General features: G+C 45.8%; 1 protein-coding gene across 3 annotated transcripts in view; it reads right to left on the bottom strand.

The window, feature by feature from the left end:
- Nucleotides 1-13,199, bottom strand: part of LRFN2 (leucine rich repeat and fibronectin type III domain containing 2) — a 738,594-nt gene that overhangs the window by 557,456 nt on the left and 167,939 nt on the right. For all 3 annotated transcript variants that reach the window (XM_077485374.1, XM_077485373.1, XM_077485376.1), the window contains exon 2: nucleotides 4,760-4,962. The gene's annotated coding sequence lies outside the window, so the exon portion shown is untranslated. The remainder of the gene's footprint in view (nucleotides 1-4,759; nucleotides 4,963-13,199) is intronic.

Below are 13,199 nucleotides of genomic sequence, written 5' to 3'. Positions count from 1 at the left end.
TGGAAGGGGGGGAGGCTGAACTGAGAACACTCCAGTGGAGCTGCACTCAGAATTTCTGTGGGGATGAAGTCTAAGCCTTTTATAACCTCTACAAGTCAGATTTAACAGACTTCTCACATTATCTGCTTCTTATCAGGGCCACCATTGGAATGCATGGGGCCCTTTACAGCCTACATGAGAACTACCCCAGCTGCCTATGTGCACAAAGCCCAGTGGCCCTTGCCTGAGGCCTTTAAATGGACCCAGGTCACTGCAACCATTATACTTCACCCCGATGCTCACCTCCATTTGTGTCCTTCTGGAGGTGTGGAGGAGAAGGAGAGATTTTTAAACCCTCTACCTTCAACAGACTGCTCACGCTATCTGCTTCTTATAAGGGCCATCATTAGAATGTATGGAGCCCTTCTCTGCCTACATGTCAAACAATTACCCACCCCCACCCTCACCCAGCTGCCTACGTGCACAAAGCCCAGTGGCCCTTGCCTGGGGCCTACACGTGGACCCCCAGATCTTCCCTGCAACCATTATAGTTCATCCCGATGCTCACCTCCATTTGTGTCCTTCTGGTGGTGGGGAGGAGAAGGAGAGATTTTTAAACCCTCTACCTTCAACAGACTGCTCACATTATTTGCTTCTTATAAGGGCCATCATAAGAATGTATGGGGCCCTTTACAGCCTACATGAGAACCACCCCAGCTGCCTATGTGCACAAAGACCAGTGGCCCTTGCCTGGGGCCTTTAAATGGACCCAGTTCTTCCCTGCAACCATTATAGTTCACCCCGATGCTCATCTCCATTTGTGTCCTTCTGAAGGTGTGGATGAAAAAGGAGAACTTTGTAAACCCTCTACATATTTAACAGACTGCTCACATTATCTGCTTCTTATCAGGGCCACCATTAGAATACATGGAGCCCTTCACAGCCTAAATGACAAACAATTACCCACCCCCACCCTCACCCAGCTGCCTACGTGCACAAAGCCCAGTGGCCCTTGCCTAAGGCCTACACGTGGACCCAGGTCTTCCCTGCAACCATTATAGTTCACCCCGAAGCTCACCTCCATTTGTGTCCTTCTGGAGGTGTGGAGGAGAAGGAGAGATTTTTAAACCCTCTACCTTTAACAGACTGCTCACATTATCTGCTTATTATAAGGGCCACCATTAGAATGCATGGGGCCCTTTACAGCCTACATGAGAACCACCCCAGCTGCCTATGTGAACAAAGCCCAGTGGCCCTTACCTGGGACCTACACATGGACCCCCAGATCTTCCCTGCAACCATTATAGTCTACCCGATGCTCCCCTCTATTTGTGTCCTTCTGGATGTGTGGATGAGAAGGAGAACTTTGTAAATCCTCTACATATTCAACAGACTGCTCACATTATCTGCTTCTTATCAGGGCCACCATTAGAATGCATGGGGCCCTTTACAGCCTACATGGCAACCACCCCAGCTGTCTTTGTGCACACAGCCCAGTGGTCCTTGCTTGTGGCCAATACACAAACCCACTTCTTGCATGAAACCACCATGTATCTCTTTCTGGATGTGTGGCTTTGTATAACCTCTACAAGTTAAATTCAATAGACTGCTTACATTATCTTGGAAATCATGGGGCCCTTTACAGCCAACCCCCCTTGCTGCCTATGTGCACACAACCCAGCAGTGCTTGCCTGGGGCCCATACATAGATCCAGGTCTTCCCTGCAACTATTATAGTTCACCCCAATTGCTCAACTCCATTTGTGTCCTGGATGTGTGGAGGAGGAGAGATTTTTAAACCATCTACATATTCAATAGACTGCTCACATTATCTGCTTCTTATCAGGGCTACCATTAGAATGCATGGGGCCACTTACAGCCTACATGACAACCACCCCAGCTGTCTATGTGCACAAAGCCCAGTGGCCCTTGCCTGGGGCCTTTAAATGGACCCAGGTCTTCCCTGCAACCATTATAGTTCACCCCGATGCTCACCTCCATTTGTGTCCTTCTGGAGGTGTGGATGAGAAGGAGAACGTTGTAAACCATCTACATATTCAACAGACTGCTCACATTATTTGCTTCTTATCAGGGCCACCATTAGAATGTGCAAGACCCTTCACAGCCTACATGACAACCACCCCAGCTGTCTTTGTGCACACAGCCCAGTGGTCCTTGCTTGGAGCCAATACGCAAACCCACTTCTTCCATGAAACCACCATGTGTGTCTTTCTGGATGTGTGGAGAAGAAGGAGAGCTTTGTATAACCTCTACAAGTCAAATTCAATAGACTGCTTACATTATCTTGGAAATCATGGGGCCCTTTACAGCCTATATGACAGCCACCCCCCTTGCTGCCTATGTGCCCACAACCCAGCAGTGCATGCCTGGGGCTCATAGATAGACCCGGGTCTTCCCTGCAACCATTATAGTCCCCCCAGTGCTCACCTTAATGCCTGTCCTTTTGGATGTGTAGAGGAGAACTTTGTAAACCCTCTACATATTCAACAGATTGCTTATGTTATCTTCTTCTAATTGTAGTGCCGATACACCTAATGAGTACGCGCTATGTCTGTAAATTTCGTTTTTGCCCAAAACTATAGTTAAGTTTTGTAGTTGATTGTTCTAAATTATGCTTTGGCATCAGTTTGGCTGGGCTGTATTAAGGTTCTGCCTGGTCATAGGTGGGGTTTGCACCTGTGAGAGGCATTAGAATGCAGTCTGGTTGGACGCATTGGGTACCCATCTCTCTCTCTGAGCCAATCAGTGGGCATTTGTCTCGCTGTGTATTCCAGGAGAGGGTACTTAAAGTGCTGAAGTCACTTGGTTCTGGGTTTCTGATCCAGAAGTTGTTGCTGACTCCTTGGTCCTGGTCCTCCTCACCAGCCCCCAGAGGCCCTCATGGCCTGGGGTGCGGATCCATCTGTTTCTGAGCCTCGGAACTGGCTAGTTCGAGGCGCAGTAACTGGAAGGAGGATTCTAAGGTGTTCCGGTGCCGTCTCGGGTTTGGAGAGGCCCAGCAACTCTACATGCAACCAGGGGAGGACTCTTCAGTAAGAGGGCCACGCACGAGGCTGGCTGCCCGGTAAGAGCCTGGAAGCTGAGCTGCCATGGACATCGATTGAATCCACATTTCTTACGGTATCGCCATGACTGGCTGCAAGATTCTGGTACAGTAAGAAAAGTTCTTACATCTATCCTTCCGGTTACAACTAAGTTTTCAACCAAGTCTGCGTGAGAGACTTTGCAAGGCTAGAATTACTTGTTGGCTGTTAGATCCAAGGTCAAGGATTTATCCAACAGTTAAAGAGTCCAGTTGCGAGCGGCTGTTCCCTGGATTATGTACAGAGAGAGACTTTTATTAAGTCAGAAGTTCCAAGCACCTGAACTAATCTTTATCCTGATACCCTCAACTTCATGTGTGTCCTTCTGGATGTGTGGTGGAGAAGGAGAACATTGCATAACCTCTACAAATCAACAGACTTCTTACATTATCTTCTTCTTATCAGGGCCACCATTAGAAACCATAGGGCCCTTTACAGCTTACATGACAGCCACCAACCTGCCTATGTGCACACAGCCCAGCGTTCCTTGCCTGGAGCCCATACACAAACTCTTCCACGCAGCCACTACAGGTCCCCCCAGTGCTCATCTTCAAGTGTGTCCTTCTGAATGTGTGGAGAAGGGGAGTTTTGTAATCCCTTTTTATATTCAACAGACTGCTTACATTATCTTCTTCTTATCAGGGTCACCATTAGAAATCATGAGGCCCTTTATAGCCTACATGACAAGCCCCCCCCCCCCCCCCCCCATTCCACAGCTGCCTATGTGCACACAACCCAGCGGTCCTTGTCCGTGGCCCATACACAGTCCCAGGTCTTCCCTGCAACCATTACAGTTTACCCCAGTGCTGACCTCTATATGTGTCCTTCTAGATGTGTGGAGGAGAAGGAGAGTTTTTTGTAAACCCTCTACATATTCAACAGACCGCTCACATTATCTCCTAATCAGGGCCACCAATAGAAATTATGAGGCTCTTCATAGGCTACATGACAGACCCCCTCCATTATACCCAAAGCCCAGTGGTCCTTGCCAAGAGCCCATATGTAGACCCAGATCTTCCCTGCAACCATCACAGCCCCCCCCCCCCCCCCCAGTACTCACCTCCACTTGTGCCCTTCTGGATGTGCGGTGGAGAAGGAGCGCTAGATGTTATAACTATGCTGTAACCTTTGCCGCAGATGTTAGCCATCCTCTAAGCAATAGCAACAATGACCTGCCTTCAATCTGATATAATCTCCACCAGCTGTTACCCCCACCCTCTGACTCCTCTTGAGTTTGTTGCACTTCCACCTCTAAGGCAAGTCTCCTGCTTGGACCCAAGCCCTATGCTTACTCAGTGGAGCCTGGGCAGTGTGCTGAGCCACTGTGGCCTGGGCCCAGGCACTGTATTGACCCAATGGGGCCTGGGCCTGGGCACCAGGCTGACCCAATGGGACCTGGGCACTCGGCTGACTCAAAGGAGCATGAGCCCAGACCCTGTGTTGACCCAGTAAGGCCTGAGCCTTGGCACTGTGCTGACCCAAACTTTATTCTGCTGATATCTGACTCTCTCTTTGCTTCTTCTCTTTCCTACCAGTCTGAGCTCTGGACTATTCTTGGGTTGGGCTTTTTATACCCATGAGAACAAACCATTGCCTATATCTCCCTTTTGTCCCACATAGACAGGAACACTCAGCTGATCCAAACCTGCATGTTGACAGACTTTCAATGAAACATACCTGCAGGTCCGAGCGCCATCCGATGTTGGCGGTAAGCTTTAGTTATAAAGGTGTTGTTCGTACACAGTCGGAGTTCCCCCTCACACAACCTCAAATCCTCATTGCAGACACCATATATCAGCTTCCCGAAAAATTGAATGAAGTGACCTTTTCCGTTGAAGTGAATCAATACGGCCGCAAATAATGCAATTGTGTAATTTTATCTGAAAAAAAAAGAAGGAAAAAAAAAACCTTTTAGTCTTGTGTTCTTGTAAAACAATTACTCCCCCCCCCCCCCCCCCACCGCTCAGAAATCATAAACAATCGTCAATCGATTCGTCAAGGACGCAAATAAAAAAATAAATGTTTTGCAGCAAAGAGATCCCTCCAGTTACATGTAGAAACAATGCGGCGCGTTCATCCCGCCCACACCGGGGTGACAAATGAGAAAGTAACAAGGGGATGAAGGAACAGCAACAGTTCCGTTTGTTGTTGCAATTTCACTTCAGAAATTTTTGCTGTTACAACATATTTCAACTAATTAGCCTTTTTTTTCACAAGACAGCGACATCAACGAAAAGTCTGCTCCCAGGGGCAACGGCTGCGCAAATTAACTCAGCGACTGTGTTTGCTAAAATAAGCATCCTAGTTGCAACAAAGTTAAAAAAAAATCCTGATCCCGTGTCGTATTTTTCACACTTTTTGTTCTACAGTACGTCAAGGACCTTTCAGAAAACATATAAAAATAAAAATAAATCATGTTCAGAAAATGCTTTATTGAAGGGGAACTCAATTGTTTTATTTATAAAAGAGATCCACCTCTACAATTTTATATACAATCTTATTATCACTTGTTTTACTGTCTGGGCCACATTGAGAACCAGTTGACCCATTGTGATTGTGATCCTATATATAAAAAAAATACATACCGTATATACTCGAGTATAGGTCGATCCGAATATAGGCCGAGGCCCCTAATTTACCACAAAAAAAATGGGAAAACTTATTGACTCGAGTATAAGCCGAGGGTGAGACATGCCTGTCCATCCGTGTGTCCATCCCTGTGTGTCCATCCCTGTGTGTCCATCCCTGTGTGTCTATCCCTGTGTGTCCATCCCTGTGTGTCCATCCCTGTGTGTCCATCCCTGTGTGTCCATCCCTGTGTGTCTATCCCTGTGTGTCCATCCCTGTGTGTCTATCCCTGTGTGTCCATCCCTGTGTGTTCATCCCTGTGTGTCCATCCCTGTGTGTCCATCCCTGTGTGTCTATCCCTGTGTGTCCATCCCTGTGTGTCCATCCCTGTGTGTCCATCCCTGTGTCCAGCCTACCTGTGTCCTGTGCCTCTTTGTCCTTCTGCAGCCTGTGTCCTTCTGCAGCGATCTGCATGTAAAAACATGCCAGGATCGCCGCACCTCTTCTCCTCGTCTGTGACAGACGGCGGCCATTCCACTGTTCAAAAGCCGCGCCTCCGTCTGTGATAGGCGGAACACTCAATTTCCCAGCAGTCAGTGTTCCGCCTATCACGGACATCCTCTCATCCTCGTCCGTAGTATGAGGATGAGCGGATGTCCGTGATAGGCGGACCACTGACTGCTGGGAAATTGAGTGTTCCGCCTATCACAGACAGGGAGGCGCGGCTTTTGAATAGTGGAATGGCCGCCGTCTGTCTGCACGACACGCTGATCGGGTAGACAGACGGCGGTGACTCGAGTATAAGCCGAGGGGGGCACTTTCAGCCTAAAAAAAGGGGCTGAAAATCTCGGCTTATACTCGAGTATATATGGTACACACACACATATATATATATATATATATATATATATATATATATATATACATATACATGTATATACATATATTGATAACTCAAAATGGATAACTTCATTATTTTCCTCAAAATTCTACAAACAATCCCCCATAATCACAACGTTAAAAAAGTTTGATTGAAATCTTTGCAAATGTATTTAAAAATGAAAAAAAAAAAAAATCCATGTACAGAAGTATCACAGGCTCCTCCCATGTACATAAGTATCACAGGCTCCTCCCACGTACATACGTATCACAGGTTCCTCCCATGTACATAAGTATCACAGGCTCCTCCCATGTACATTAGTATCACAGGCTCCTCCCATGTACATATGTATTTCACAGGCTCCTCCCACGTACATATGTATCACAGGCTCCTCCCATGTACATAATTATCACAGGCTCCTCCCATGTACATAAGTATCCCAGGCTCCTGCCACGTACATAAGTATCACAGGCTCCTCCCACGTACATACGTATCACAGGTTCCTCCCATGTACATAAGTATCACAGGCTCCTCCCATTTACATAAGTATCACAGGCTCCTCCCATGTACTTAAGTATCACAGGCTCCTCCCATGCACATAAGTATCACAGGCCCCTCCCATGTTCATAAATATCACAGGCCCCTCCCATGTACATAAGTATCACAGGCTCCTCCCATGTTCATAAGTATCACAGGCTCCTCCCATGTACATAAGTATCACAGGCTCCTCCCATGTTCATATGTATCACAGGCTTCTCCTATGTTCATAGGTATCACAGGCTCCTCCCATGTTCATAAGTATCACAGGCTCCTCCCATGTTCATAAGTATCACGGGCTCCTCCCATGTTCATAAGTATCACAGGCTCCTCCCACATACATAAGTATCACAGGCTCCTTCCATGTACATAAGTATCACAGCCTTTGCTCAATACTTTGGTGAAGCTCCTTTGGCACCAATTACAGCCTGAAGTCTTGTTGAGTATGATGCTACAAGCTTGGCACACCTATTTTTGGGCAGTTTCTCCCATTTTTCTTTGCAGGACCTCTCCAGCTCAATCAGGTTGGATGGGGAGGGTCGGTGCACAGCCATTTCCAGATCTCTCCAGAGATGTTCAATCGGGTTCAAGTCCGGGCTCTGGCTGGGCCACTCAAGGACATTCACAGTTGTCCCGTAGCCACTCCTTTGTTACCTTGGCTGTGTGCTTAGGGTTGTTGTCCTGTTGGAAGATGAATCTTCACCCCAGTCTGAGGTCCGGGGGCTCTCTGGAGAAGGTTTTCATCAAGGATGTCTCTGTACGTTGCTGCATTCATCTTTCCCTCAATCCTGACTAGTCTCCCAGTTCCTGCCGCTGGAAAACATCCCCACAGCATGATGCTGCCACCACCATGCTTTACTGTAGGGATGGTATTGGCTAGATGATGAGCAGTGCCTGGTTTCCTCCAGACATGACGCTTGCCATTCAGGCCAAAGAGTTCATTCTTTGTTTCATCAGACCAGAGAATTTTGTATCTCATGGTCTGAGAGTCCTTCGGGTGCCTTTTAGAAGTTGAAACGCTGTTAATACTTCCCGGATGCACATACATATAAAAGGATAAACATGTACCTAATATTTTATTTTTGGTACAAAGTAATCCCTTCTCCCCCAGTTCTGGTGTCCCTTTAAGTTGGTCTTGCAAACAAGCTATACAAAAATATAGAGACCACCCCAATTTATAACTAGCTTTTGCAGTAAGGTGCACATGGAGGGACAATGCACATCACAAACAGACAAAAATACCAGGGAGCCTGCAAAAAAAAAAGTACCCTGTCTAAAAACAGAGGGTTTTGTTTGCACACCTTTGCAAATATATGAGTAAGCCGCAGTGCCTCGCCAAGGCTCCTCTATATATGTTGGTCCTATCTCTATATGAGTAAGCCGCAGTGCCTCGCCAAGGCTCCTCTATATATGTTGGTCCTATCTCTATATGAGTAAGCCGCAGTGCCTCGCCAAGGCTCCTCTATATATGTTGGTCCTATCTCTATATGAGTAAGCCGCAGTGCCTCGCCAAGGCTCCTCTATATATGTTGGTCCTATCTCTATATGAGTAAGCCGCAGTGCCTCGCCAAGGCTCCTCTATATATGGTGGTCCTATCTGTATATGAGTAAGCCACAGTGCCTCGCCAAGGCTCCTGTATATATGGTGGTCCTATCTCTATATGAGTAAGCCGCAGTGCCTCGCCAAGGCTCCTCTATATATGGTGGTCCTATCTGTATATGAGTAAGCCGCAGTGCCTCGCCAAGGCTCCTTTATATATGGTGGTCCTATCTCTATATGAGTAAGCCGCAGTGCCTCGCCAAGGCTCCTGTATATATGGTGGTCCTATCTCTATATGAGTAAGCCGCAGTGCCTCGCCAAGGCTCCTCTATATATGTTGGTCCTATCTCTATATGAGTAAGCCGCAGTGCCTCGCCAAGGCTCCTCTATATATGGTGGTCCTATCTGTATATGAGTAAGCCGCAGTGCCTCGCCAAGGCTCCTTTATATATGGTGGTCCTATCTCTATATGAGTAAGCCGCAGTGCCTCGCCAAGGCTCCTTTATATATGTTGGTCCTATCTCTATATGAGTAAGCCACAGTGCCTCGCCAAGGCTCCTGTATATATGGTGGTCCTATCTCTATATGAGTAAGCCGCAGTGCCTCGCCAAGGCTCCTCTATATATGTTGGTCCTATCTCTATATGAGTAAGCCGCAGTGCCTCGCCAAGGCTCCTCTATATATGGTGGTCCTATCTGTATATGAGTAAGCCACAGTGCCTCGCCAAGGCTCCTGTATATATGGTGGTCCTATCTCTATATGAGTAAGCCGCAGTGCCTCGCCAAGGCTCCTCTATATATGGTGGTCCTATCTGTATATGAGTAAGCCGCAGTGCCTCGCCAAGGCTCCTTTATATATGGTGGTCCTATCTCTATATGAGTAAGCCGCAGTGCCTCGCCAAGGCTCCTGTATATATGGTGGTCCTATCTCTATATGAGTAAGCCGCAGTGCCTCGCCAAGGCTCCTCTATATATGTTGGTCCTATCTCTATATGAGTAAGCCGCAGTGCCTCGCCAAGGCTCCTCTATATATGGTGGTCCTATCTCTATATGAGTAAGCCGCAGTGCCTCACCAAGGCTCCTGTATATATGGTGGTCCTATCTCTATATGAGTAAGCCGCAGTGCCTCACCAAGGCTCCTTTATATATGGTGGTCCTATCTCTATATGAGTAAGCCGCAGTGCCTCACCAAGGCTCCTCTATATATGGTGGTCCTATCTCTATATTTTGTTAAGTTTGCTGGGAATTTTCTTGTCTGTTTTTCAGTTGGTCCTAATTCCCATGGGAAGGATGGGGGAAAGATGGACTTCTTGATCAGGTGACCATGGAGAGTCTCCCATGCATGTGCAAAGATAGCTCAGGCATGGAGTCCAAGTTCTCAGGATTTCTGTACATCTGCACATGAGCCAGATATTAAACCCCTTCAATACCGGGGCACTTTTACCCCCTTTCTTGCCCAGGCCAATTTTCAGCTTTTAGCACTGTCACACTTTGAATAATTGCGCAGTCATGCAACACTGTACCCATATAACATTTTTAGCTTTTTTTTTTCACACAAATAGAGCTTTCTTTTGGTGGTATTTTCTCACCATCGTTTATTTTTTGCTAAACAAAACCAAAAAAGACCGAACATTTTGCTAGATCGCCCCCCTCCCGTAACTTCCAGGTGTTTGTTGGGCTTACCATTCTTACCAGCGAGCCTGGGAAACAATCCTGCCATTCACGTGGCTGGCCATAGAGATGAAGAGAGACCAGATCATCTCTGATCACCTCTATGGTCTAGGGGGACTGAAGTGTTATTATGGCATCACTTCCAGTCTAGGGTGGAGGTAAAGATTTTTTTTTTTTAAAGCATTAGATCTTTTTTTTTTTTTTTTTGATCTTTTGCTTTATTATACACCCAGATCTCTCCATAAAGAGGACCTGTCACCCCTTATTTTTATTACAAGAAATGTAAACACCCTTTGTAATAGGAGTAAATGTGATTAACCACTTCCCGCCCGGCCTATAGCAGATCGATGGCCAGGAAGTGGTTTTGTTATCCTCACTGGGCATCATATGACGTCTTTCAGGATAACATGCCCGCGCGCGCCAATCGCTGATCATGGCAAGGAGCCTCTGATGGAGGTTCCCTGCCACGTGATCAGCTGTGACCAATCACAGCTGATCACAGCGTGAACCAGGAAGTGCCGGTAAACGGCTCTCCTCAGTTCGCGCCGACAAAGGGGGGGGGGGGGGGGGTTGTCTGTGCTAATAATCAGCACATTGATTATCAGCACAGCCCCATAAGATGTGCCACCAGCAATGCCAATCAGTGCCTATCAGCTCCCAGACAGTGCCCCATCAGAAACGCCTGTCAATGCCCATCAAAGTGCCAAACAGTGCCCATAACAGTGCCAATCAGTGCCCACCACAGTGCCAATCAGTGTCTAGCACAGTGACAATCAGTGCCCATCAGTAACACCTGTTAGTACCTCATCATCAGTGCTGCCCATCAGTGCCATCTATTAGTGTACATCAGTGCCACCAATCAGTGCCAATCAGTGCCGCCTATCAGTGCCCATCAGTGCCGCCCATAAGTACCCATCAGTGCTGCCCATCAGTGCCATCTATTCATGTACATAAGTGCCATATATCAGTGCCAATCAGTTCCACCCATCAGTGCCACCTATCAGTGTCCATCAGTGCTGCCTGTCAGTGCCATCACATCAGTGCCACCTATCACTGCCGCCTATCAGTGCCCATCAATGCTGCATATCAGTGCCGCCTATCAGTGCCCATCAGTGCCACCTATCAGTGTCCATCAGCGCCGCCTATCAGTGCCCATCAGTGCCGCCTATCAGTGCCCATCAGTGCTGCCCATCAGTGCCATCTATTCGTGTACATCAGTGCCACCTATCAGTGCCAATCAGTTCCGCCTATTAGTGCCCATCAGTGCCGCCTATCAGTGCCTATCAGTGATGCCTGTCAGTGCCCATCACATCAGTGCCTCCTATCACTGTGGCCTATCAGTGCCCATCGGTGCTGCATATCAGTGCTGCCTATCAGTGCCCATCAATTCTACATATCAGTGCCTCCTCATCAGTGCCCATCAGTGCCACCTCATCAGGGTCCATCAGTGAAGGAGAAATCAACATTTTATAACAGAAACAAAGGAATCACTTATTTTTTTCAAAAATGTTGACTTTTTAATTAGTTTAGCAAAAAATAAACACCCCAGATGTGATCAAACACCACCAAAAGAAAGCTCTATTTGTGGGAAGAAAATTATAAAAATTTACCGGTAGTTTGGGTGCAGTGTTGCATGACCGCGCAATTGTCATTCAAAGTGCAACAGCTCTGAAAGCCGAAAATTGTCATGGGCAGGAAGGGGGGAAAGTGCCCGGTATTCAAGTGGTTAAAAAAATAAAAAATAAATTATGGGATAGTGTAAAAAAATAATAAAATAAAAAATAAAATAAATAAGAAAAAAAATGTAAAGCCTCCCCATCCCTCCGTGCTTGTGCGCAGAAGCGAACGCATACGTAAGTTATGTACACATATGTAAACGGTGTTCGCACCACACATGCGAGGTATCGCCGCAAACGTCAGAGTGAGAGCAATAATTCTAGCTCCAGACCTCCTCTGTAACACTAAACAGTTAACCTGTAAAAAAAATGTAAATACGTCACTTATGGAGATTTTTAAGTACCGTAGTTTGTGGCCATTCCATGAGCGTGTGCAACTTTAAAACGCAACATGTTAGGTATCTATTTACTCGGCTTAAAATCATCTTTTATATTTTACAAAAAATGTGTTTTTTTATATATATTGTGTTTTTATTTTATTTATTTTTTGCATTAAAATTCATTAAAGTTGAAAAACCGCTGCGCAAATACCTTGTGGCACCAAAAATTGCAACGATCACCATTTTATCCTCTAAGGTTTCTGCTAAAAATATGTATAATGTTTGGGGGTTTTAAGTAATTTTCTAGTAAAAAAAATTATGTATTTTTACTTGTAAACAAAAAGTGCTGGAAAAGGCGCGGTCCAGTATAACTTTAATAATTATACAGTTGTATTTAAAGCAGTATGAGATACATTACTAAACATTGTAATGCTATATATGTTTTTTCCTCGTTATTTTCTTGTGTTTCTTTGTCCTTTTTCATATCTGATAATTGATGAACATTTTCTGAATTTTCACCAGAGCTTTGTGAATACCGGTGGTCCTAAATAATTCCCCTGAAGAAGCCAATGCGGGCGAAACGTGTTGGGATATAACATCTATCTTTGACCATCTTTTGTTTCTGTGGGATACCAGCAACCAGTAAAAAAACAAAGAAAAACAAATATTGTGTATATGCTCTGTCAATTATTTTATTGAACCTTATCTCTATGTTGAGATTTTATGTATTAAATAAAGACTTACATTTTATTATATATGTATCCTTTATCCTGTATTTTCTTTTTTTGTGCATAATCCCATCCTTTTGCCATTTTCAATTGTAATACTTTTATTTATTATTTTGTTTTACTCCTCCATTAGTACTCTGTTTGATTTATTTGCAATGTATTCAGAAATCTCTCAATAGGCATTGAAAATGTTTATTT

This window comes from Lithobates pipiens, unplaced genomic scaffold (assembly GCF_037356315.1).
Source record: "Lithobates pipiens isolate NorthernLeopardFrog02 unplaced genomic scaffold, aLitPip1_a1.2 Scaffold_18, whole genome shotgun sequence".
Taxonomy (NCBI): Eukaryota; Metazoa; Chordata; class Amphibia; order Anura; family Ranidae; genus Lithobates; species Lithobates pipiens.
The sequence above is the reverse complement of the archived record's forward strand: the minus strand, read 5'-3'. Positions and strand labels throughout refer to the sequence as shown.